Source organism: Ranitomeya imitator, chromosome 2 (assembly GCF_032444005.1).
Source record: "Ranitomeya imitator isolate aRanImi1 chromosome 2, aRanImi1.pri, whole genome shotgun sequence".
Taxonomy (NCBI): Eukaryota; Metazoa; Chordata; class Amphibia; order Anura; family Dendrobatidae; genus Ranitomeya; species Ranitomeya imitator.
Window position 1 is genome coordinate 244,805,794 of NC_091283.1, and position 25,821 is coordinate 244,831,614.

Genomic DNA, 25,821 nt, shown 5'->3' on the forward strand with positions numbered 1-25,821 from the left:
GTAGACAATATACATCTGCGTATAGGGGCTTGTCATGAAGAGTCCTTATCATGCTACGTCTTGCAGGGCATACCAACTCCAATGGTTTTAGGACTCTCTTGGTTGGAAAGACATAACCCGGTCATAGACTGGCGATCCAGGGAAGTAGTCAGCTGGGGTCAGTCGTGTAAGGACTGCTGCCCGGGAGCTATGATCTCTGCCGTTCTTCTAAAACCTACCCCTTCCCCTTCAGTGGGGGCAGCAGAGGTGCTGCCAGGGACTAGGGGCAAGACATTACCCTCATTACAGGTTAACCCAGTGGGTCAGACCTCTTAGGAGGAGGGGTCAGATGAGGGTGGTGGTTTCCTTGGAGCATTGTGGGGGGGTGAGTGTAGTGACACAGGGGGACGCCTCTGTTGTCAGTTCCTCAAAGAATTCTCCGTCCTGTGGCAAACGTTTGCATGGAAATAAACGTTCAGGTCCGGACTGTGTGTGAATGATGGATATTCAGCAGAAAAACCACTGCAAAATACAGGTAAATACTGCCAGTTTAGGACCTTCTAACTAGGTGTATGCGCTAGGTTGGGTAAGAGTCACCCTAGGAGTGAGGGGGTGAATTGGTATTTATTATTGAGTACGGGTGTTTATTTTGCTACACCCTACCTGGGGATCATATGTATGTGGGACCACGGTATTTAGTGGTTCACAGGCACCAACCGGACTGCCCGGCTTTTTGAGCAGTAACTTATACAGTGCGCTTAGGCTACGTTCACACTAGCGTTGCGCCGCCCTGCGTCGGCGACGCAACGCGCGACGCACGGAAAAACGCGCGCAAAGGCGCGCAAAAACGCGCACGTTTTGCGACGCGTGCGTCGTTTTTTGACCAAAATCGGACGCACAGAAAATGCAACTTGTTGCATTTTCTTGCGTCCGACGCTAGCGTCGGAAACGACGCAAGTGTCGAAAAACGCCACACAAAAAACGCACGCGTCCCCTATGTTAAACATAGGGGCGCGTCGCCGCTGCGTCGCCGGCGCAACAGCGACGCACATTGGCGGAACGCCAATGTGAACGTAGCCTTACCTGTATTTTGTGGGTTATTATGATCGATTTGTGTTTATGTTTAATAGTGTTTACTATCGGAATTAGCTGTGTGATGTGCATTTTTTTGCCAGCATTTATCTGCTATTGTGGTGGACCCATTACCCCAACTCATGTTATGGGCTTTTAGATGTTTTTAATGTTTCTATGTATGTTGTTCCCTAAATAAAGACTTTTGTTACTTTTAGAACTATTGTGGTGATCCCTATCTTTATGCATACGCTTTTTCTTGTTTACTGTTACCTATGTTTGGTATGTGTATGGTGATCCCCTTCTTTATGCCAATAATCGGATGGTGCCCGCTCAACAAAGTGTTGCTGCTTAAATTTTGAATTTTGCACCAAAAATCCCTGAGTGTGCCCAGTATTTGATACTTATGAACTAGTAATGACGTGGAGAATCATAGTGGCAGGTCAGTTTTAGCATTTGTTGAACATAGTAAAAAAAAATCCAAAAGACCATTGTGGAATTGCACATTTTTTGCAATTTCACCGCACTTAGAATTTGTTCACAATTTCTAGTACAGAACAAGGTAAAACTAATGATGTCATTCAAAAGTACAACTCCTGGAAAAAACAAGCCCTCACATGGCCATATTGACTGAAAATTATAAAAGTTATGGCTCTGGAAGGTGAGGAGGGGAAAACTGAAACACAAAAATGAAAAAGGGCAAGGGGTTAAAGGGGTCTTGAAGGGGTTAAAAAGAGAAACACAATAGTTTGACAATAAATGGCTTCACCTATCCACTACCCATGAGTGGAGAAAAAGGTTTGGCGTTATCAATCATATTCTCTGAAAAAAGGCCAAGAAAGCAACAATTCTGCCGGGGTGTGTAAACTTTTGAGCACAACTGTATTGTGCACTTAGGGCTGCTTCTCACTTGTGCGAGACTCGCATGAGTCTGGCACGGCAATACCCCAGCAGTGCACCTGGTACAGAGGAGCGGAGCGTGCAGCTGCAGGTATTCCTATGAGGCCGCACGCTCCGATCTGAGTGCAGGTAGCAGAGCCGGTTTTAATCTTGCGAGACTCATCCAAGTTGCTCGCAAGTGAGAAGGAACCCTTAGTCTCATTTCAACCTTGATAGTGACTCTCTTAGGATACATTTTACTGTATGATGGCACTTTTGCACATAGCCACTAAATGGACCTACATTTGACATTTGCCTGAATTTTTACATCTACACATGGTTTACCCAGATTATATTTTATTGTCTTAACTATATACAGTCATGGCCAAAAGTATTGACACCCCTGCAATTCTGTCAGATAATACTCAGTTTCTTCCTGAATATGATTGCAAACACAAATTCTTTGTTATTATTATATTCATTTAATTTGTCTTAAATAAAAAACACAAAAATAATTGTCCTAAAGCCAAATTGGATATAATTCCACACCAAAGATAAAAAGGGGGTGGACAAAAGTATTGGCACTGTTCGAAAAATCATGTGATGCTTCTCTAATTTGTGTAATTAACAGCACCTGTAACTTACCTGTGGCACCTAACAGGTGTTGGCAATAACTAAATCACACTTGCAGCCAGGTGACATGGATTAAAGTTGACTCAACCTCTGTCCTGTGTCCTTGTGTGTACCACATTGAGCATGGAGAAAAGAAAGAAGACCAAAGAACTGTCTGAGGACTTGAGAAACCAAATTGTGAGGAAGCATGAGCAATCTCAAGGCTACAAGTCCATCTCCAAAGACCTGAATGCTCCTGTGTCTACCGTGCGCAGTGCCATCACGAAGTTTAAAGCCCATGGCACTGTGGCTAACCTCCCTAGATGTGGACGGAAAAGAAAAATTGACAAGAGATTTCAACGCAAGATTGTGCGGATGTTGGATAAAGAATCTCGACTAACATCCAAACAAGTTCAAGCTGCCCTGCAGTCCAAGGGTACTACAGTGTCAACCCATACTATCCGTCAGCGTCTGAATGAAAAGGGACTGTATGGTAGGAGACCCAGGAAGACCCCACTTCTTACCCTGAGACATAAAAAAGCCAGGCTGGAGTTTGCCAAAACTTACCTGAAAAAGCCTAAAACGTTTTGGAAGAATGTTCTCTGGTCAGATGAGACAAAAGTAGAGCTTTTTGGGCAAAGGCATCAACATAGAGTTTACAGGGAAAAAAAAGAGACATTCAAAGAAAAGAACACGGTCCCTACAGTCAAACATGGCAGAGGTTCCCTGATGTTTTGGGGTTGCTTTGCTGCCTCTGGCACTGGACTGCTTGACCGTATGCATGGCATTATGAAGTCTGAAGACTACCAACAAATTTTGCAGCATAATGTAGGGCCCAGTGTGAGAAAGCTGGGTCTCCCTCAGAGGTCAATGGTCTTCCAGCAGGACAATGACCCAAAACACACTTCAAAAAGCACTAGAAAATGGTTTGAGAGAAAGCACTGGATACTTCTAAGGTGGCCAGCAATGAGTCCAGACCTGAATCCCATAGAACACCTGTGGAGAGACCTAAAAATGGCAGTTTGGAGAAGGCACCCTTCAAATATCAGGGACCTGGAGCAGTTTACCAAAGAAGAATCGTCTAAAATTCCAGCAAAGCATTGTAAGAAACTCATTGATGGTTACCGGAAGTGGTTGGTTGCAGTTATTTTGGCTAAAGGTTGTGCAACTAAGTATTAGGCTGAGGGTGCCAATACTTTTGTCTGGCCCATTTTTGGAATTTTGTGTGAAATGATTAATGTTTTGCTTTTTGCTTCATTCTATTTTGTGTTTTTTCATTTAAGACAATTTACCGTAAATGAAGATAATAATACCAAAGAATTTGTGTTTGCAATCATTTTCAGGAAGAAACTGAGTATTTTCTGACAGAATTACAGGGGTGTCAATACTTTTGGCCATGACTGTACTATTTAACATTATAAGCTGTGTATTTTTTTTGTAATTATTTGTATGTATACATGATTGATTACCACTTTTGTCTCTGTTAACCCCTTCATGACCAGGGGATTTTTCGTTTTTCCGTGTTCGTTTTTCGCTCCCCTCCTTCCCAGAGCCATAACTTTTTTATTTTTCCGTCAATTTGGCCATGTGAGGGCTTATTTTTTGCGGGACGAGTTGTACTTTTGAACGACATCATTGGTTTTAGCATGTCGTGTACTAGAAAACAGGAAAAAAATTCCAAGTGCGGTGAAATTGCAAAAAAAGTGCCATCCCACATTGGTTTTTTGTTTGGCTTTTTTGCTAGGTTCACTAAATGCTAAAAATGACCTGCTACTATGATTATCTAGGTCATTACGAGTTCATAGACACCAAACATGACTAGGTTATTTTTTATCTAAGTGGTGAAAAAAAATTCCAAACTTTGCTAAAAAAAAAAAAAAAAAAAAGTTGCGCCATTTTCCGATACTCGTAGCGTCTCCATTTTTCATCATCTGGGGTCGGTTGAGGGCTTATTTTTTGCGTGCCGAGATGACGTTTTTAATGATAGCATTTCGGTGCAGATACGTTCTTTTGATCGCCCGTTATTGCATTTTAATGCAATTTCGCGGCGACCAAAAAAACGTAATTCTGGCGTTTCGAATTTTTTTCCCGCTACACTGTTTAGCGATCAGGTTAATACTTTTTTTTAATTGATAGATCGGGCGATTTTGAGCGCGGCGATACCAAATATGCGTAGATTTGATATTTTTTTTATTGATTTATTTTGATTGGGGCGAAAGGGGGGTGATTTAAACTTATGTTTTTTTTATTTTTTTCACATTTTTTTAAACTTTTTTTTTTAACTTTTGCCATGCTTCAATAGCCTCCATGAGAGGCTAGAAGCAAGCATAGCACGATCGGCTCTGCTACATAGCAGCGATCTGCTGATCGCTGCTATGTAGCAGAATTGCACGTGTGCTGTGAGCGCCGACCACAGGGTGGCGCTCACAGCGACGGGCAATCAGTAACCATAGAGGTCTCAAGGACCTCTATGGTTACCATTCACAAGCATCGCCGACCCCCGATCATGTGACGGGGGTCGGCGATGACGTCATTTCCGGCCGCCCGGCCGGAAGCGGTAGTTAAATGCCGCTGTCTGCGTTTGACAGCGGCATTTAACTAGTTAATAGGTGCGGGCAGATCGCGATTCTGCCCGCGCCTATTACGGGCACATGTCAGCTGTTCAAAACAGCTGACATGTCCCGGCTTTGATGTGGGCTCACCGCGGAGCCCTGCATCAAAGCAGGGGAGCCGGCATCGGACGGTATAGTACGTCCGATGCCGGTAAGGGGTTAAAACAATCCCCTGTAATGCCTTTCCGACATCGACTCCCTCCCTTTGATGTGATGTCCGGAGCTGAGCCCACATCTTTTCTGGCACAAGTGGTCCTAACAGCCTCTGGCAGCAGCATGTGACGCGCACTTCCAGCAAGCGCGATGGAAATCCTGCCCATCGGTGACCTCGTCATGTGATCGCGGGTCACCGATGGGTTGGCATGACAACCAATGGTCTCCAGCAGACCTTTGTGGTTGTCACTGCCGGATTGGTATGGGCACCGCCCGGTGGTCGGCACTCATAGCAAGTGATCACGTCTGCTACATAAAGGCGATTAGATCATCGCCTGTATGTAGCAGAGACACTCGGGTTATGACAGCTTCTAGTCTCCCATGGAGACTATTGAAGCATGCCTGTGGAAACACAGGGGGGGGGGCTCGGCGGGCGCCTGATCCACCCGCTAGCCGAAACTGCATGGACCAGGGAGCCACATGACTGCTATCCTTTTAATATGGGCAAAATGCTACTCAGACAACAGGGGGTGAGGGGAAAACAGTTAGGCAATGATTTATTGAACCACAAAACAGGCAGATAACACGTAGAACAGTCCCAGCACAGTACCCAAGATGGTGCACATTAGAGTCTCGCCCTTCAGCTGACTCGCGAGGATAATAGCAGCTGTGACTACAGATCTTCCAGGGTCGCTACCCCACCTGTGGCATGCACACAGAGGAGGTAACGACAAGCGTAGGAAGATGACAGTCCATACAAGGCCAGTTGATCGGAGGATCACAACCTGGCTTCATATTCCAGGGTCAGTTATTCCACTTGTGGCACGCACGCAGAGAGGAGGTAACAACAAGTGTAGGAAGATGACAGTCTATTGAGTCCATACAAGGTCAGTTGATCTGAGGATCACAACCTGTCTTCTCCAATTGTATCCATGGTTCAGCGATGGTCAATGGAGCAGATCTGTATTCTTCTAACCGAGACCGAAAACCCCTAGGTTGTTTCTTATAGAATGATAGATCTGCGTCCCTCGTAATGGAGCCATGATGTAAAATGGCTGCTGTCCTGTCTCTGGACCTTTTGAGATGTATGGATGTTTTGGCAGAATCTCTCTGGCTGTTTCTTTCTCGGAGTCTCTTTATACAGAGGCATGTAACCTATTTTTAGACTGAACAAGTGTCCCCCATTCAGTATTTACATAAAAGGTAAGAATGAAGACAAGATCAAGTAGCATTACTTGATTTAAACTATTTGCATAGTTTGTCCCTCTCTGTTTAGAAGTCAACAAACTGGCTCAATAACACAATACATAATTAGCATATCAGCAAACATCATTAGTGAATAAGCGGCCTACACAAACAAAAAGTCTCTTTTCTTGACCAACCAGAAATCAACACTTAAATTTGAGAGCCAACATACAGATAACATTCTAGTATTCTTTGTTTGCTAAAATTAGGCATCTGGTTAATTAAAGAAGTTGTCCACTACAATAATTTTTTTTCATAAATCTTGCTATTATGTGCCACTGAAAACATCCACTGTGTTTATTTTTAGCAATATTACCTTTTATCATGCTGTAGAAGCACATCTTCAGTGCTGGATCCAGCTCTCATGGGGTTAACCGACAACTTCCTTTCTCCTGAGTTATTGTGCTCTAATACTACAAGTTCCATGATGCATTGCACTGGCCACTAAGCTTGAACCTACCACACCCACTCCAAAACACACCCAAACCCCTCCCTCCTCTATCTTCAAAAAGATTTGTGATGTCATTTCTGTCCAACTCCTCTTTTACATTTGTCCAACCCACACTCCATTACACACAGATAGATGGATAGAAAGATAGATAGACAGACAGATAGATATTAGATAGATAGACAGACAGATAGACATGGGATGGATAGATACATACAGATATATCTATATAACTATATCTATTTCCATAGATATGTCCATATCCATGTTTCTAAACCCCTTCACCCCTGGAGCTTTTTTTGTTTATCGCTCCCCTTCTTTCCAGAGCCATAATGTTTCCGTCAATATGGCCATGTGAGGGCTTATCTTTTGCGGGACAAGTTCTACTTTTGAACGACATCATTGGTTTTACCATGTCGTGTAACAGAAAATGTGAAAAAAATTCAAAGTGCGATGAAACTGCAAAAAAAAGTGCAATCCCACACTTGTTTTTTGCTTGGCTTTTTTGCTAGGTTCACTAAATGCTAAGACTGTGTGCAAACGTTGCGGATTTGATTGCAGATCTGCAGGGTTTTTTGCTGCACAGAATTGCAGTGTAGTGCACAACCAATGTAAGTCTATGGGAGCCGCAGACTTGTTGTGCACATGCTGCGGAAAAAGCCGCACCGAAATGCTGTTTTTTTCCGCAGCACTTCACTTTTTTTGTGCCGAACTGCAGCGTTTCTGCACCCATAGACTTGCATTGAGTCGGGCACATCCGCAGCTAAACCGCAGATGTAAAAAAAATGTGCAGGTTTGCTGCGGATGTGGGTCCGAGAAACGCTGCAGTTCAGGAGGAGGGAAGTGTGTGGGTGGTGACTGTGTGCGTGTATGTGTGTGCGGGGCTGTTAAAAAAAAAATTACGTGGGCCCCCGTGCAATATTCTGCGCCAGAGGGGGAAAGCCGACGGCCGGGGGCCAATATTTGTAGCTTGGGATGGGGGAATACCCATGGCCCCTCCGAGGCTATCAATATCAGCCCGCAGCTGTCTGCGTAGCCTTTACTGGTTATTAAAATAGAGTGACCCCCCCAAAAAATGATGTGGGTTTCCCCTATATTTTATAGCCAGAAAGGCTACACAGACAACTGCGGGCTGATATTCATAGCCTAGAGAGAGGCCATGGATATTGACCCCCCCCCCCCTTCGCCTACAAATACCAGTCCGCAGCCGCCCCAGAAATTCCGGCACTTAGCCCCTCTCTTCCCACTACCGGGTAGCAGTGGGATATGGGGTAATAAGGGGTTAATGTCACCTTACTATTGTAAGGTGACATTAAGCCGGGTTAATAATGGAGAGGCGTCAATGGGGAAGGTGCAGCTGTGCTGGGGAGAAAATGGCTAGAAGGTTGGAGGAGTGTTAAAACTAGGGATTGGGGGGAGAGTATTCAATTTATAGGAGGGGAAGATAGTGCAGATAGAGACCTGGGCACAAATAAGGAAGTTGGGGGTGGCGGTGGCATGGGGGATGGGGTTAGAACAGTTAATAATTTAAGAAAGAATAGAGGTGCAGAGAGATACATAAAATGCATGTATACTAATGCCAGAAGCCTCGCCAACAAAATGGACGAATTAGAACTAATGTTGTTGGAGCATAATTATGACATGGTGGGGATATCTGAGACATGGCTGGATGAGAGCCATGACTGGGCTGTTAACTTGCAGGGCTATAGCCTGTTCAGAAATGACCGTACAGATAAGCGAGGGGGTGGGGTGTGTCTATATGTAAAATCGTCCTTAAAACCCATCCGGCGTGATAATATAGGTGAATCTAATGAAAATGTAGAGTCCCTGTGGGTGGAGATAAGGGGAGGGGGAAAATAATAAATTACTGATAAGGGTTTGTTATAAATCTCCAAAAATAATGGAAGCAATGGAGAATATCCTCGTAAAGCAAATAGATGAAGCTGCGACTCAAGGAGAAGTCATTATTATGGGGGACTTCAACTACCCTGAAATAAATTGGGGAACAGAAAGCTGCAGTTCCAGCAAAGGTAATCGGTGTCTGACAACTATGAGAGACAATTACCTTTCACAACTGGTTCAGGACCCAACAAGAAGGGGGGCACTGCTAGACCTAATATTAACCAACAGGCCAGACCGCATATCAAATATAAGGGTTGGGGGTCACTGGGGGAATAGTGATCACAAAATAATAAGTTTTCATGTATCCTTTAATAAGATGGGTAGTAGAGGGGTTATAAGGACACTAAACTTCAGGAGGGCAAATTTCCAATGTATAAGAGAGGATCTTGGTGCAATTAACTGGGACGATGTCCTGAGACACAAAAATACACAAAGAAAATGGGAGACATTTATTAGCATCCTGGATAGGACTTGTGCACAGTATATACCGTATGGGAATAAACATACTAGAAATAGGAGGAAACCAATATGGCTAAATAGAGCTGTAAGGGGCGCAATAAGGGACAAAAAGAAAGCATTTAGAGAATTAAAGGAAGTAGGTAGTGAGGAGGCATTAAATAAATACAGAAAATTAAATAAATTCTGTAAAAAGCAAATCAAGGCAGCAAAAATTGAGACAGAGAGACTCATTGCCAGAGAGTAAAAATAATCCCAAAATATTCTTTAACTACATAAATAGTAAGAAACTAAAAAATGATAGTGTTGGCCCCCTTAAAAATAGTCTGGGTGGATGGTGGAGGAGGAAAAAGCCAATATGCTAAATGACTTTTTTTCATCAGTATTTACAAAAGAAAATCCCATGGCGACAATATGATCAGTGATAAAAATTCCCAATTAAATGTCACCAGCTTAACCCAGCAGGAAGTGCGGCGGCGTCTAAAAATCACTAAAACTGACAAATCTCCGGGCACGAATGGGATACACCCTCGAGTACTGCAGGAATTAAGTACAGTCATTGATAGACCATTATTTATAATCTTTAAAGACTCCATAATAACAGGGTCTGTACCACAGGACTGGCGTATAGCAAATGTGGTGCCAATATTCAAAAAGGGGACAAAAACTGAACTCGGAAATTATAGGCCAGTAAGCTTAACCTCTACTGTGGGTAAAATCCTGGAGGGCATTCTAAGGGATGCTATACTGGAGTATCTAAAGAGGAATAACCTCATGACCCAGTATCAGCACGGGTTTACTAGGGACCGTTCATGTCAGACTAATCTGATCAGCTTCTATGAAGAGGTAAGTTCCGGACTGGACCAAGGGAACCCAGTGGATGTAGTGTATATGGACTTTTCAAAAGCTTTTGATACGGTGCCACAAAAAAGGTTGATACATAAAATGAGAATAATGGGGATAGGGGAAAATATGTGTAAGTGGATTGAGAGCTGGCTCAGGGATAGGAAACACCGCATTACGTACCGGTAATGCTCTTTTATAAAGCCACTACAGCACCCACTGAGAGAGGGGATCCGCCCCTAGGAACAGGAAACCCTACGGAGAGATAAAAGGGGCGGTCCCCCTTGCTCCCACAGTTTGGGTTACAGAGATTGCGAGGAACCGCCCACCAGTTTTAGTAGGTAATTCTATATCATCATTTACTATAACTTAACTATGTATAATTACAGGAATCCACCACCCTTAACAGTGCTCATATGTAAACTAATATATGTAAATGGGAGGGAAGTAAAGGGGTGCTGTCGCGACTCTATAAAAGAGCATTACCGGTACGTAATCCGGTGTTTTCTCTTCGCCACGACAGCACCCACTGAGAGACTTTCAGAGATAGTTATTTGGGGGGAATTATCGTATTAAGAACAGATCTACCGAAACACAAGTCAGTGGAGGCGGATAGATCTAATCTATAGTGACTATAGAAGGTAGAAGGGGAAGACCAGGTTGCGGCCTTACATAGGAGTTCTATAAGAACCTCTACTCGCTCAGCCCAGGATGATGCTATCGCCCGGGTGGAATGTGCCTTCACAGCCTCAGGTGGATTCTCCCCTTTAGACGAATAGGCCAGGCATATCGCCTCCCGAATCCATCGGGATAATGTGCCTTTTGTAACACCAGATCCTTTCCTTTGACCCTGGAAGGAAACAAAGAGAGCCCTGCTCTTCCTCCAGGCGCTAGTCCTGTCTAGATGAGCTATTATAGCCCTTCTCACATCTAAAGTATGGTACTTTTCTTCCTCCTGATTTGTAGGGTTATTATAGAAAGAAGGAAGAAGGATTTCTTGAGACCTATGAAATTTAGTACACATTTTAGGTAGGTAGGAAGAGTCTGTTTTCAAGTCAATTCTATCTGGAAATATTGACATAAAGGGAGGATCTACTGATAGCGCCTGTATGTCACTTACCCTTCTTGCCGATACCAGCGCGACAAGAAGAGCAGTCTTAAGGGAAATACATTTAATGTGAGCTGAGTGTAGAGGCTCAAACGGGTGACCTGTTAAGGCTTCCAGGACCAAATTAATATCCCAAGGAGGTATCTGGGGAATCTGAACTGGTTCTGATCTCTGGCAGGCTGAAATAAATCTGGCTATCCACCTATTACCCGCAACATTGTGACTATACAAGGCCCCTAGAGCAGAAACTTGTACTTTTAGAGTATTAACTGAAAGGCCTAAATCACGTCCTTTCTGAAGAAACTAGAATAGTAGAGATGGGAATTTCATTTGATAAGGCCGATGGATAGAGATTTAGAAATTTCTTCCACACTCTCACATATATGGCAGTAGTGGATTTCTTTCTACTTGCCAATAAGGTATTAATTACTTTATCAGAGAAGCCTCTTAGTTTTAACAGCTCCCTCTCAAATTCCAGGCTGTCAACCGTAGACCCTTCACATGAGGTTGGTTGAAGGGCTCCTGGAAGAGAAGATCCTGATCCTCTGGGAGAATCCACGGATCCGAGATGGACATGGCACTGAGCAGGGAAAACCATGGTCTCTTTGGCCAAAATGGGGCAATCAGGATTATATTTGCTCGGTCCTCCCTTATCTTCCTGATTACTGTTGGAAGAAGAATCAGAGGAGGAAAAGCGTATGCTTTCTGAAATGTCCATGGAACCTGAAGGGCATCGAGAATATCGGGATTGTCGGCCCGGAACATTGAAGCAAATCTTATAACTGCCTGTTATCTCTTGTAGCGAAGAGATCTATATCGGGAACACCCCATTTCACGGTTATCATTTTGAAAATTTGATGATTTAGAACCCACTCCCCTTGGTGGAGGGTATGATGACTGAGGAAGTCCGCTTTTGAGTTGTCCACTCCTCTGACATGTAGCGCTGACAGGGACAGATGTTCTTCGGCTATAGTTAGAATGTCTTCGGTTATAGACATGAGAGTTCCTGATCTTGTTCCTCCTTGATGATTGATATAAGCCACTGATGTCATGTTGTCTGACAGAATTCTGGTATGTGTCCTGTGTAGCTGCGGAAGGAATTCACATAGAGCATGATAGATAGCTTTTAGCTCTCTTATATTAGAAGAGTCGTCTGACTCCGTAACTGACCATAGTCATTGGACTAGGTGGTCTCCTAAATGTGCTCCCCAGCCACTAGGACTGGCATCCGTATATATTGTGTTTGAGGGTTTAACTACCCAGGGGACCCCACTAACCAAGTTTTTTAGTTCTAGCCACCAGTTAAGAGATTGGACCACTTCATCAGAAAGGGAAATTTTAACATCTAAACGACCTTGTGATTTTTCCTTTTCAGGTAAAATTGCATACTATAAACGCCTCGAATGGAATTGGGCCCATGGAACCGCTGGGATACATGACGCGAAGGAGCCAAGAAGGGACATGCCTTCTCTCAAAGAAATTAGGGGTTTATCTATTACAGACTGAACCTTATTTCCAACCGTTATTTGTTTAGTTTCTGGAAGGAAACATCTCTGGCTTGTAGAATCTAATATAATCCCCAGAAAAATTTGCCGAGTTGTTGGGAATAGCCTAATTTTTCCCAGTTTATTAACCAACCTAATCCTTGTAGAGATGCTATCATATCACACAATCGTTGTTGACATTGTGAAGGAGAATTTCCTACTACCAAGATGTCATCTAGGTATGGAATTACGAGGGTGTCTTTTAACCTTAGGTATGACATTACCTCCGCCATTTAGTGAACACTCTTGGAGCTATAGATAGTCGAAAAGGCATTGCTGCATACTGAAAGTGCCGGATACACCCATTCAATACAATCGCCACACGGAGATATTGTTGATGTTCTATATAAATTGGTAGATGGTAATACGCATCTTTAAGGTCAAGAACTGTCATAAAGCAATGGGGAAACAGGAGTTTTATGGTGGACCGGATAGATTCCATTTTAAAGGTTTGATTTTCTAAGAAGATGTTCAACTTTTTAAGGTTTATAATGGTTCAGAATGATCCATCCGGTTTTGGAATCAAAAATAACGGGGAATAGAATCTCTTTCCCTCCTGAAGGAATGGAACTTCCACCAAGACTCCCTTGGATAGAAAATTCATTACCTCCTGCTCCAATGCCTCCTGTTGCAATTGAGACTTTAATGAAGTCAATAGAAACGAGTCCGGAGGGACTCGGGAAAATTTTAATCTTAAGCCAGAGGTGATGAGGCTATTTGCCCAAACATTTGATGTTGTCGCCTGCCACTGATTTGAGAAGGAGGACAATCTGCCTCCCACAGGCAGATCTGTTCTAACGGGGTTTGTCTTCAACTTTGAAAGGGCGCTTCCGAAAGAATGCACCTCTTTGTTTTGTGTCTCTTGTGGCCCAGCGGTCTTGGTTCTTAAAATCCTTCCTTTTATTAAACGCGGGCTTTCGGAACGCTCTCCTATAGAATGGAAGGTAATTATTATTAGGGAAGCCCTATTTTCTCTCTCCCGCTTTGGTTAGAATCTCGTCCAGAGAGAGACCTCCTTTCAGCCCTTCCTCCAAGTCACTTAGCCAGACTAGCATGGACCTAGCGGTGCATGTAGCCAAAATAGCTTGTCTAAAAGCCCCTGTAGAAGTCTCCCAGGCTCTTTTCAAAAGCGAGTCGGCCTTACGGTCTAGTGGATCTTGTAACGAGCCTGAATCCTCCACAGGCAGCAAGGATCTTTTGGATGTGGACGCCACTGCCGCGTCTACCTTTGGGTCTTTTGACCATGTTGAAAACTCTTCGTCATTGAAGGGATAACGCCTTTTTGAAGATGGTGGTAACCCCCTTTGCCCCTGGCTTTCCCACTCCTTTTTGATTAAATTTTTCACTGCTTCTATTACCGGATAGACCAGCAAACATTATGTCTTGCTGTGTTCTAGGGACCTTAGAATCCTCAATGCCCATGGTATTACAAACGGACTTCACAAGGTTATCAATACTATCCGTGGGAAAGCATGTATCTTGACCCTCGTCCGAGGAAACATATTCTTGGGATTTGTCAGAGTCTGCATCCTCTATATCAGAAGACTGGTCAGATATAGGGGAAATGTATCCCCTTTTTTCCTTAGTACGCGGCTCCTTGTCAGTGTCAAGGTGAAAATATATGTCTTTATACACTTTTGTACTTTTATATATACTTATGCTGTGAAACAATAAGTTTTTCCCGTTGTGCTTGTTCATGCATATATAACTGTATTTAAGATGGCTGCCAGTATTCACCTTTGCCCTACTTTTTGTTCTTGCCAAGAATCTACTTTCGTTTCTGAAGCTAAAGTATCATTTCTCTGGAAATCGAAACTTAACAAGATGTGGACAAAGGAAGATTCATCAGATGATGTCAGGCCAACCAGAGGGACTGAATACTAGATACATTGCTTAAACCCCGCCCTCTGCACACCTTCCCCCAATGGACCATATAATGTTGTGTATATGAAATAAAGAGTTCGGTTGCTGAGACGTTACTACACTTTGTAGACATACGGGCAGGCTCTGAGTTTGAACCAGATTTTGTCTGACTCATTCTTCACTCCGGTACCACTGCTCTAATTCTAATTTGGAATGACTGATGAAGGAAGGGTATTGTCGTGACGACCCCGACAATTTGGCGCAACCAACGTGGGGCGTGGCCCGCGATCCGAGACCCCCTGGACCCATGCCTGGACGTCCGTGGACGACACCCGTAGTGGCTGACCTCGAGGACTGATCACCCTCCAAACACGGTAAGTGGAGATCACATGCTATGTATGTGTCACACTTGCCAGTGTTTCAGCCATTATTGGTTAGTCTGTGGTCTCCTTGGGTCTGGGGAGTGACCGGTCGAGTGGTGAGACCGAGCGCGATCCCGTGCCACGCTTCGAACCAGCAACTGAGAGACGTCGCACTCTGCGCGTCCTCGTGTACACCACACCTCTTCCACCGGTCATTGTACTCCATTCAACCACCCTACCCGTGACTGTTGCCTAGTAGTGATAGAGTGAAAGATTGAGAAGTTTGTGGATTGGGGGCGGCTTTGAGAAGGGACAGGAGACGCAGCCTCTGTGATATTGTACCAACTAGGTAATTAAGACGTCCCGAGAGGGGACCACCTGTTTTTCTGTGGAGGGCTCTCACTAGGAGACCGCCTCCCGACTGGTTAGAATATCGTGACAGGGTAGACTGTTAATCACGGGTGTTCAGGGGTTAGGGACAGGATATCGAGCGCGAGGCTCTTTATTCATAACACGTTGAGCGCGAGGCTCCGTGTTGTTTTTTGATGGGAAACCTGTGTTGTTACCGCTGTCAATGATCCTGGGCTGCAGCAGGGCATAGTATTCTGTGAGTCATGTTGCGTCTCTTAAAGAAGAAGTCCGTGCCCCACGAGTTAGATGAGGATGCTGTGGAAGTCAAGACAATAGTAGAGTCACGGGAGGGCAAGAAGGCAGTCAAGAATATTGAAAGATAAAGGACTGTTAGAACAAGCGCAAGCTCATCTGCGAGTTGCGCAAGGTTTAAAGAACGAGGAATGGAAAAAGGTTGATGGAGAGGGAGGATGAGGAGATGCAGAGCCCGTGTTTGGTTATAAAATATCTCAATCATTGGTTTTTCTGAGGTGTTCTGGCATAGGAATTGTGTGAAGGTTTTGTAGAAATTAATTGAGTCTGAGAATTGCTGTATTCCGTTACTGTGGTTTTCCAAAACACCCCATGGGAGGGGGGAGTCAAATAGCTGCGTTGTTGTTTTTCTTCTTTTGTGTTGAGGAATGCTGTAAATTCTTATCTGTGTGTTTGAAGCTGATGGGAGGGGTGAACCCCTGCGCGAATTGTTTGTGACTTCTCCTCTTTGTGCTGCGGGCCAGAGAAAGGGGGGCCAGCTGCGCTGAAGAATATGGAGTTGTGTATATTCTGTCCTTGGTTCAGTACAAAGTTTCCAGAAGAACTTAACCCAGTCTGTATCAGCAGCTGCAGCGATCCTTACTCGCTCTCTAGTCCCCCTCCCCCCCGCCGCAGCTTCAAGGACACACAGCTCGCAGCTCGGTTCCTTATCAGTGGCCCAAGAAGCAGAAGAGTTCAGCTCCAGCTCCCCCTCACTTACACAAATCTAGTCTCATATTCCAATATTCATTTTAACCCTGTGTCTGGAAATCTCCCTTGCTATGTTAATTCTCAGACCAAGACAAGACAGATGGATTTGTAAATATTGCGGTCAGACAAACCCAGACTGGAGAAATACTTGTATAATCTGTTTTGCAACCCAACCTAAGTGAATTACACTGATTCCTGTCCAGATAAGATCACATGTAGTGACATAAGAAGCTGACACAGGATAGTGGGTAGTGGGGACATTAACTTTGGGAGTAAGCTGACAGTAATCCTTTTGGGAAGGAGCTGTAGACCAGCATGTCACGTCACCCCCAACCGGTCATCTAGTCACCCCCACCACCAGAGAACCAACCACATCAGGTAGTGTAAGACAGATACAGGAGTATTATCCCTGGAAGCCCTCTGACTAGCTAGCTACGCTAAAATAATTGGCTGACCCTGAGAACAAACCTTTCCCATTATACAGACAAAGACAATATGATGGATGTATAAGTGCACCTGAGCAGACCTAGAGAGTTGGTGAGCCAAGATGATGGTCAGATGGTATTTATGTTATATAACCCCTATGTAGATGAGTATAATGAGATGTGTTAAAAAAATTAAAAAAAAATAGGGGGGATAGTGTCTCTAACCCTGGCAGTTAGAATATCCCTATGTTATGCTGCTTCAGTATGTGGGTAATTTTTTTGTTTTTTTGTTGTGTACACAGACAGAGCAGGAAGCCATTGTTGCCACTGTCAGTTTTCGCAAGTATCTGGCAGATCTGAACTGTCAGGTCTCGGCCTCGAAACTTCGGTTCTGCCTTGGTCAAGTGATATTTTTGGGTCACTGTCTCCTTCAGGGTGCCAGACACCTCACAGAAGAAAGGAAAATAGCCGTCAGCTACAAAGGATGTGACTGAGCTCCAGCGTTTTCTTGGATTATGTACTTATTGTTGTCAGTGAATACCGGACACACCCCGCATAATGCAATTTCTCTACAAGGCCCTGAAAGACTGTTCAAGATATGCTGATGATTTTGGCAGATTCCACACTGGATACGCTATTACTACGGAAGATACTGTAGAGCACGGAGCTGCACTCCCTCCCTCACTGTCAGCACAAGAAGTAGAGCTTCAGGCTCTGTCTACTGCATGTGTTCTGGCCAAAGACAGGCGGGCTAATAAATACACGGACTCACTGTAAGCATTTGGTATTGCTCATGATTTCGGAGCCCTATGGACCAATCGAGGATTTGTTACTACCGCCCGGACCCAGTGAAGAATGCTGAAGCTGTTAAACCCTTATGGACTCAATCGAATTACCTACTCAGGTGGCCATTATCAAAGTTAAGGAGCACGGTACTATGGAACAGTCCACAGACTGTTGGTAACACCTTTGCAGATATGCAAGCAAAAGCTGCTGCTCTCCTGCCTGTTGAACAGCCCATACCAGCTATGGTGACCACACGCTCTCAGCGTAAACAGTTACAAGAAACACTGACTCTACAGGAACCTGATGATCTACGACAGACTGAGGTTTTCTGCCGGACCCCGCAAGACCGCTTAATGACGATGCAGAGATTGTCTCCAAAGGAAGAAGTGAAGCAGTGGAAGGCTGATGGAGCACGTATGGACAATGGTCGCTGGAAAAAGGACCAACTTGTGTGTCTCCCTAAGCGGATGTACCCTGCTATTGCCACGTGGGCGCATGGGCCCACACATCGAGGTATCTGTCAGACCTGCAATCCCGGTCAACTTCAACGTGTAACCCCCGAAGTATCTTGCGAAGCCCGACTATCCTTTCCAAAGGCTCCAGGTGGACCACCTCACGTTGCCGAAGTCTGGAAGGTATGAATATTGTCTGGTGGTTGTCGATATGTTCTCCAGTTGGCCAGAAGCATTCCCCGTTACCAACGTGACTGCAAAGATCACAGCAAAGAAACTGGTGATGGAAGTTATATGCAGATATGGTGTTCCAGAAGTTGCTGAAAGTGACCAACGCCCGGCCTTTTCTTCTCATGTGTATCAGGAGGTTCTAACAATGCTTGGATCCACTGTAGCCCTCCATACTCTCCACAATCCAGAGGGAAAGTTAAGAGGCTGAACGGCACACTGAGGGGACAATTGACCAAAATGATGCAGGAGACTACGGCTCCATGGCCAGGGCTCTTACACGTTCGTACTACCCCTATTGCAAAATATGGCCTGTCCCCATATGAGATTTTGTTTGGTGCTAGGTTCTCAGTTGCAAATTTTCAAGTCTCAGTAGTTGTCAGAAGAAACTGACCGTGCTGTTCAATATGTTATTCAGCTTAGTAAAAAAATGTTGCTAACACCCATGTTTTAGTTTCTTCTTTCCTTCCAGATTCAGCAGAAACCGATATTTGTCATAACTTGAAGCCTGGTGGTTTTATGGTCGTGAAAAGCTATGTCAGTAAAACTTGAAGGAAAGAGCACCTGGATCCACGCTTCACACTGCAAAAGAGACCGGACCAGCTCCTAGTCGCAGCAGTGATTAAAGAAAAATGTTATTGTTGTTTTTGGTCCTAGGGCCGGGGGCCATCCTCATCCCTACCTCCTCGGCCCCTATTGTAAATAAGAATTCCGGTGCCACTATTCTCTGGATAAACCTAACGGCCCCGGTAAATATCTGGTGATTTGATTTCTGCAATGTAGTCAAGTGCCGCGAGACTCAGCAGGTGGTAGAGGGAATTATCCAGTATTGTATATGTGTTACCAGAGATAACAATTGTGCTGGGAAGATATTTTCATAATGTGTTTAATAGTGGATACTATGGGAATTTAGGCCATATCCAGTTCCAGGATATTAGCTTCAGACCAACCAAGGCCCCCGTTACCAGTACAGCTAAAACAGGCCCAGGTGAACGTTTGCAAAATATAGTTAACGAAGTAATCCCCATTCCAGGTCTTAGTTGGCAAGAAGTTTTCTCCATAGAAACACAAACAGCCCCAAGGACAAATTTATGGTTAGAATGGGTAAGATACAATGTAAGAGTCCAGAATATCTCTGTAGGATGTATTGCTTGTGCTGCAGCGAATACACATCTATACACACATGCATTGTTTTTTCCTGATGACAATACCACTGCCTGTGTTATGAATCTGTTGAAGGATTTAAAGCCCACTGATTGCTCAGATTATGTCCCACTAATTCATGAAGCACCTAAACTAAAGGTCCCAGGAGGGATAACCGTATTAGCTGATAATTATACCTGCTATAATTCTCACGACACTACAGGTACACCAGTAGGGGTCTTCGAGACAGGTTTCTGCAAAGAGAACAGTTCTCTAGATACTGATTTGCTAGCTAATCATACACAGTATATGTACAACATTTATTGGTTATGTGGAGATGGTAAGCTCCGTTCTAGGTTGCCTAATGCCTGGATAGGTCAATGCACCCTTGTTTAAACTAGCTATGCAGTTCAAGATTTTACCTTGGGATCCAGAGACACCTGATGAATATACCCGAAAGAGGAGAAGTCTCGATCAGCTCCACATGAGTTATGAAGATCCATTGGTATATGTTGATGGCATTGGAGTGTCAAGGGGGGTGCCTGACCAATTTAAAGCCCAGAACCAGATCTGTGCTAGCTTTGCTTCTTTAATCCACAAGTGCAGATTAATAAAAATGTTGATTGGATCAATTATAGATATTACAGTGAACAAAGGTTTGTCAATTTTATCTGTGATGTCTTCCAGGGTATAGTTGAGGAGTTAGGCCCTAACACTAGAATGACCCTCCAAAACCGACTAGCCCTTGATATGATCTTAGCTGAGAAAGGAGGAGTCTGTGGGATGGTGGGAGAGGAGTGTTGTACCTATATCCCTCAGAACTCTGGGGTAAATGGAAAGACCATGATAGCCCTTAAGAAGATAAATGGGTTAGCAGCAGAATTAGAAACTAATGTTGGAGTAGACATATCATTCTTTTCCGGTTGGTTGGGTGGGCTCAAAGGATTCCTTCAACAAGCTTGTCTAGTACTGATTGCTCTCCTTGTAGTTGGATCGATAATTCTCTGTTGTGTTATTCCCCTGTATAAAAAGGTTATCACTGAGGCAACTCCGACTGGCACCTTCAACAAACCAAGAAGTAGACCCACCAGACTACGATGGTACTGATCCAGGGGAGATCCCCAAGTATGTCCCCCTCAAGAAGATAGACAAAACCCTTTACTCTCAGATGATGCTAAGAGATTTAGTTTAGGGACAGCAGGAGAACTCCATGTGAAGCTAGTGAAGGGTTCAGCTGCCTGGAGGCCTCTCACAAGGGGAGAGTTTCTGAGGTGTCTGGATGAAGAAATCCACCTCCCCTTTCCCCATCACATGGACAGTCTCAAAGGATCTTTCTTTTTAGAGAAAAACTTAGTGTTTAGGGGGGATTGTCAAGGTGAAAATATATGTCTTTATACACTTTTGTACTTTTATATATACTTATGCTGTGAAACAATAAGTTTTTCCCGTTGTGCTTGTTCATGCATATATAACTGTATTTAAGATGGCTGCCAGTATTCACCTTTGCCCTACTTTTTGTTCTTGCCAAGAATCTACTTTCGTTTCTGAAGCTAAAGTATCATTTCTCTGGAAATCGAAACTTAACAAGATGTGGACAAAGGAAGATTCATCAGATGATGTCAGGCCAACCAGAGGGACTGAATACTAGATACATTGCTTAAACCCCGCCTATCCCCACCCTCTGCACACCTTCCCCCAATGGACCATATAATGTTGTGTATATGAAATAAAGAGTTCAGTTGCTGAGACGTTACTACACTTTGTAGACATAAGGGCAGGTTCTGAGTTTGAACCAGATTTTGTCTGACTCATTCTTCACTCCGGTACCACTGCTCTAATTCTAATTTGGAATGACTGGTGAAGGAAGGGTATTGTCGTGACGACCCCGACATCAGAACTATGCAGGGCTCGTAATTCTTCCCTAATCATGATTCTGATGTCTTCTGATTTAACTGAGGCTTCCTCCTGTAAGGTAGTATCAATACATGATTTACAAAGCCTCTTAGTGTGACTATCCGAAAGGGGCTGGAGACATAACGCACACTGTTTGTGTTTCGTTTTTTCCGTTCTTTTTGCCTAAGGTGTATAGAGGGAGAGGGGACAAAAATCAGCTTAGTGGGGTAGATGCACACTCACCCAGTGAAGCTGTCTGTCAAGTTGGCGGCTGAGGAGGAGACTGAGGCATAGGTGGAGGAATAGGTCGGTCCGACTTCTTCCTAGAAGATGCTCTCTATCTAGAGCGGCTGCTGCTGGTATGGCTGCGTGGGGTGATAGCGGTGACCTCCAGAGAAGGCATCGCAGGCTCCTTTGCAGAATCCATATTGGACGCCGGATTGTCAGCGTCCTTTTCACATGGGGGCCGCCATCTTCTTCCTGTTGAACCCGGAAGTGCTAACCACTTCCGGGTCGCGGCCATACTGTATGCGCCTGCGCTGCCACCGGCATCAGCGCAGGCGCCGTCTCCCTCCTCCATCACCTCGGAAGCTTACCTGCACTTCCGGGGGCTCACACGGGGCTCCACGCTGCCTGAACGTCCGCCGAGGACGGCGCGACGCTCCTTACCGGCGCTTGCTCCCTGCAGACCAGCCAAATGAATCTCTGTGAGCCAGCAACCCCTGTCCCGGCCTCACAGCGTCTGCCAGCAGAGGGGGGAACTGAGCCAGCACCCCCGACGCTGCATCCAGCTCTGGAGCCCTTGCCGTCCTCACAGGTAAACTGCGCAAGCGGCATCCAGGCTGGGCATCCTCTTCTCCGTGGATCTTCCCGTAGGAACAGGAAACCAAACTGGGAGCGAGGGGGACCGCCCCTTTTATCTCTCCATAGGGTTTCCTGTTCCTAGGGGCGGATCCCCTCTCTCAGTGGGTGCTGTCGTGGCGAAGAGAAAACAAAGGGTGGTTATTAATGGAACACACTCGGACTGGGTCGCGGTTAGCAGTGGGGTACCACAGGGGTCAGTATTGGGCCCTCTTCTTTTTAACATATTTATTAATGACCTTGTAGGGGGCATTCAGAGTAGAATTTCAATATTTACAGATGACACTAAACTCTGCAGGGTAATCAATACAGAGGAGGACAATTTTATATTACAGGATGATTTATGTAAACTAGAAGCTTGGGCTGATAAATGGCAAATGAGCTTTAATGGGGATAAATGTAAGGTCATGCACTTGGGTAGCAGTAATAAGATGTATAATTATGTGCTTAATTCTAAAACTCTGGGCAAAACCGTCAATGAAAAAGACCTGGGTGTATGGGTGGATGACAAACTCATATTCAGTGGCCAGTGTCAGGCAGCTGCTACAAAGGCAAAAAAAATAATGGGATGCATTAACAGAGGCATAGATGCTCATGAGGAGAACATAATTGTACCTCTATACAAGTCACTAGTTCGACCACACTTAGAATACTGTGCACAGTTCTGGTCTCCGGTGTATAAGAAATACATAGCTGAACTAGAGCGGGTGCAGAGAAGAGCGACCACGGTTATTAGAGGACTGGGGGGTCTGCAATACCAAGATAGGTCATTACACTTGGGGCTATTTAGTTTGGAAAAACGAAGACTAATGGGTGATCTTATTTTAATGTATAAATATATGAGGGGACAGTACAAAGACCTTTCTGATGATCTTTTTAATCATAGACCTGAGACAGGGACAAGGGGGCATCCTCTACGTCTGGAGGAAAAAAGGCTTAAGCATAATAACAGACGCGCATTCTTTACTGTAAGAGCAGTGAGACTATGGAACTCTCTGCCGTATGATGTTGTAATGAGTGATTCATTACTTAAATTTAAGAGGGGACTGGATACCTTTCTGGAAAAGAATAATTTTACAGGTTATATATACTAGAGTCCTTGATAGGGCGTTGATCCAGGGAACTAGTCTGATTGCCGTATGTGGAGTCGGGAAGGAATTTTTTTCCCCAAGGTGGAGCTTACTCTTTGCCACATGTTTTTTTTTTTGCCTTTCTCTGGATCAACATGTTAGGGCATGTTAGGTTAGGCTATGGGTTGAACTAGATGGACTTAAAGTCTTCCTTCAACCTTAATAACTATGTAACTATGTAATATGATGCCTATCCATTATTAATCCTATAGTAGTGAAAGAGTTAAAAAAAAAAAAACCACAGCCAGAAAAAAGTTACCGTACTCGATCGCCTGCAAAAAAATTAAAAATAATAAACCGTATACTCCCTGTCCGACGCAGTCCAATTAATAAAGAGTGTCCCACGACGATCTCCCCTATAGAACAGTGACATCGGGTGATGTCACTGCTCTATAGGATCCTCAGTGACACACTGACAGGAGACAATGGCTCCTGCAGTGTATAACTGAGGTTACCTCAGTTCAGTGTCTCACTGTATGGCAAAAGCTGCGTGGGAACTTTCTCACACAGCAGTGCCATAAATGAGACTAGGGACTATTTTCTCACAGGGGAGTAGGAATACATTGTGGAAGGATACCTTCCATCATTGTATTCCTGGAGCCCCTGGAGAGTGGTCGCATCAGCTGATGCTGCTGCTCTCCAAGGGAGATTGTCAAGGGATACTCGTTTTAATTGGATTTCTGCGGATCAGGGAGTATATTGTTTGTTTGATATTTTAATATTTTTTACAGGTGACACTGGCTTCGGGGATCAAAGTGACAAGTGATGGTGAATATGTACTCTGTTATATGTACTGTATGTCTATATGTATGTTGTATGTATGCACTGTATGTATGTACTGTATGGTGCATGTCGCATGGTGCATGTCGCATGATGTATGGTGCATGTTGCATGGTGTATGTTCTGTATGTGTGTAATGTATGTTGTATGTACTGTATATGTATGTTTGTGTTTTGGCTTTGTTTTTTTACATTCAACACATTAGCCGGATGATGGGACTACTACTGTCCCATCATTGGCTAATGTATCACTCACTGTCACTGTAGCCAGTAGAGCCCGATAGGACTTGTAGTCCCATCGGACGATGCCTGCACACAGAGGTACACACACAATGACCCCACCGCACAGCCCCGCAGACCCCCCGCCCGCACACTCCAGCACCTTCCGCAGACCCACTGCGGAGAACCCCCACCGCCAGCAGATCCACCGATGGCAGATTCACTGCGCAGACCCCCGCTGCCGCCCGCACATCTCAGCACATGAGTGCGGCCGGCAAGCAGACCCCCACCCGCCCCAGCACAGCCCCGCCCACAGCCCAGTCACTCTTGAGTGACTGCTGTCCGTGGAGGCTGGGTCATGCCTGCTGCTGACGTCACTTTCCAGAGTCTGGAAATTGACAAGACATCGGCGGAAATTAGCAGCGGCTGCAGCCTGGGGGTCACGTGACCCGGACTCAACCGCCGCCATAGCGCCGCTCACAGGCGAAAACGGCAACAGAAGGTATTTATAAAATTCATTAGGGGCCCAGGGGGGATACATTGGGGGGTTAAATGAAAGTAGTGGACAAACCCTTTAAGATACAATGCTGTATGTCTTCACAATGCCAAAAGTTAAAAAAAAAAAAAAGTTTTTGAAAATATGAAAAAAAAAAAATAAAAAAAATAAATAAAAGTTAAAATCACCCCCTTTCGACTCATTCAAAATAAACCAATAAAAAAATCAAATATACATATTTGGTATCGCCACGTTCAGAATCGCTTGATCTATCAATATAAAAAAAGAATTAACATGATCGCTAAACGGTGTAACGAGAAAATATAAAAATGCCAGAATTACATTTTTTTTTGTTCGCCGTAACATTGCATTAAAATTCAATAACAGGCGATCATAAATGGTATTCATTAAAAATGTCAACTCGGCACTCAAAAAATAAGTCTTCTCTCAACCTGAGATCATGAAAAATGGAGATGCGCCGGGTATCGGAAAATGGTGCAATTCTTTTATACTTTACCTAATAAAGAGGAGTTATTTTTACTGATAAATGATTGTTTTGGGTCATTTATTTTCTGTTGGTATTTGGTTTATCAAGCAGGACTAGATAAGGAAAACCCTAAAATCATGTATCATGTTATCAGAAAACCAGTCACATATTGGCAGATCCCAGCCACCAAACTATATACTTTGTAAGTTTATACGCCACTCCAGTGTCAGGAATAGACAGTAAGTGAAAATACAGTATATACCGCTCAGGGAACACTTAACTTTCAGAGATAATCTCCATATTCATACTAAATAATGGCACAGATCTTCCAGACATTATGATTGCACACATCTCTAGTCTTTATAACGATATTGCATTCCTTGACAGACCGCAGCATGGCCATTTGTTAGAAGCTGCTATTGATCTTTGGAGCAGGTAAGTTTTCCCTGAGTGGTACATATTGGGCGTCTGAAAACGGAGTTTAGTCTAGGA

At 44.3% G+C, this 25,821-nt stretch overlaps 1 protein-coding gene across 1 annotated transcript in view; it reads left to right on the forward strand.

Annotated features, from left to right (window-relative positions):
* The window catches only part of LOC138666345 (oocyte zinc finger protein XlCOF22-like), a 177,445-nt gene that overhangs the window by 82,993 nt on the left and 68,631 nt on the right, over positions 1-25,821 (forward strand). The window lies entirely within an intron of this gene.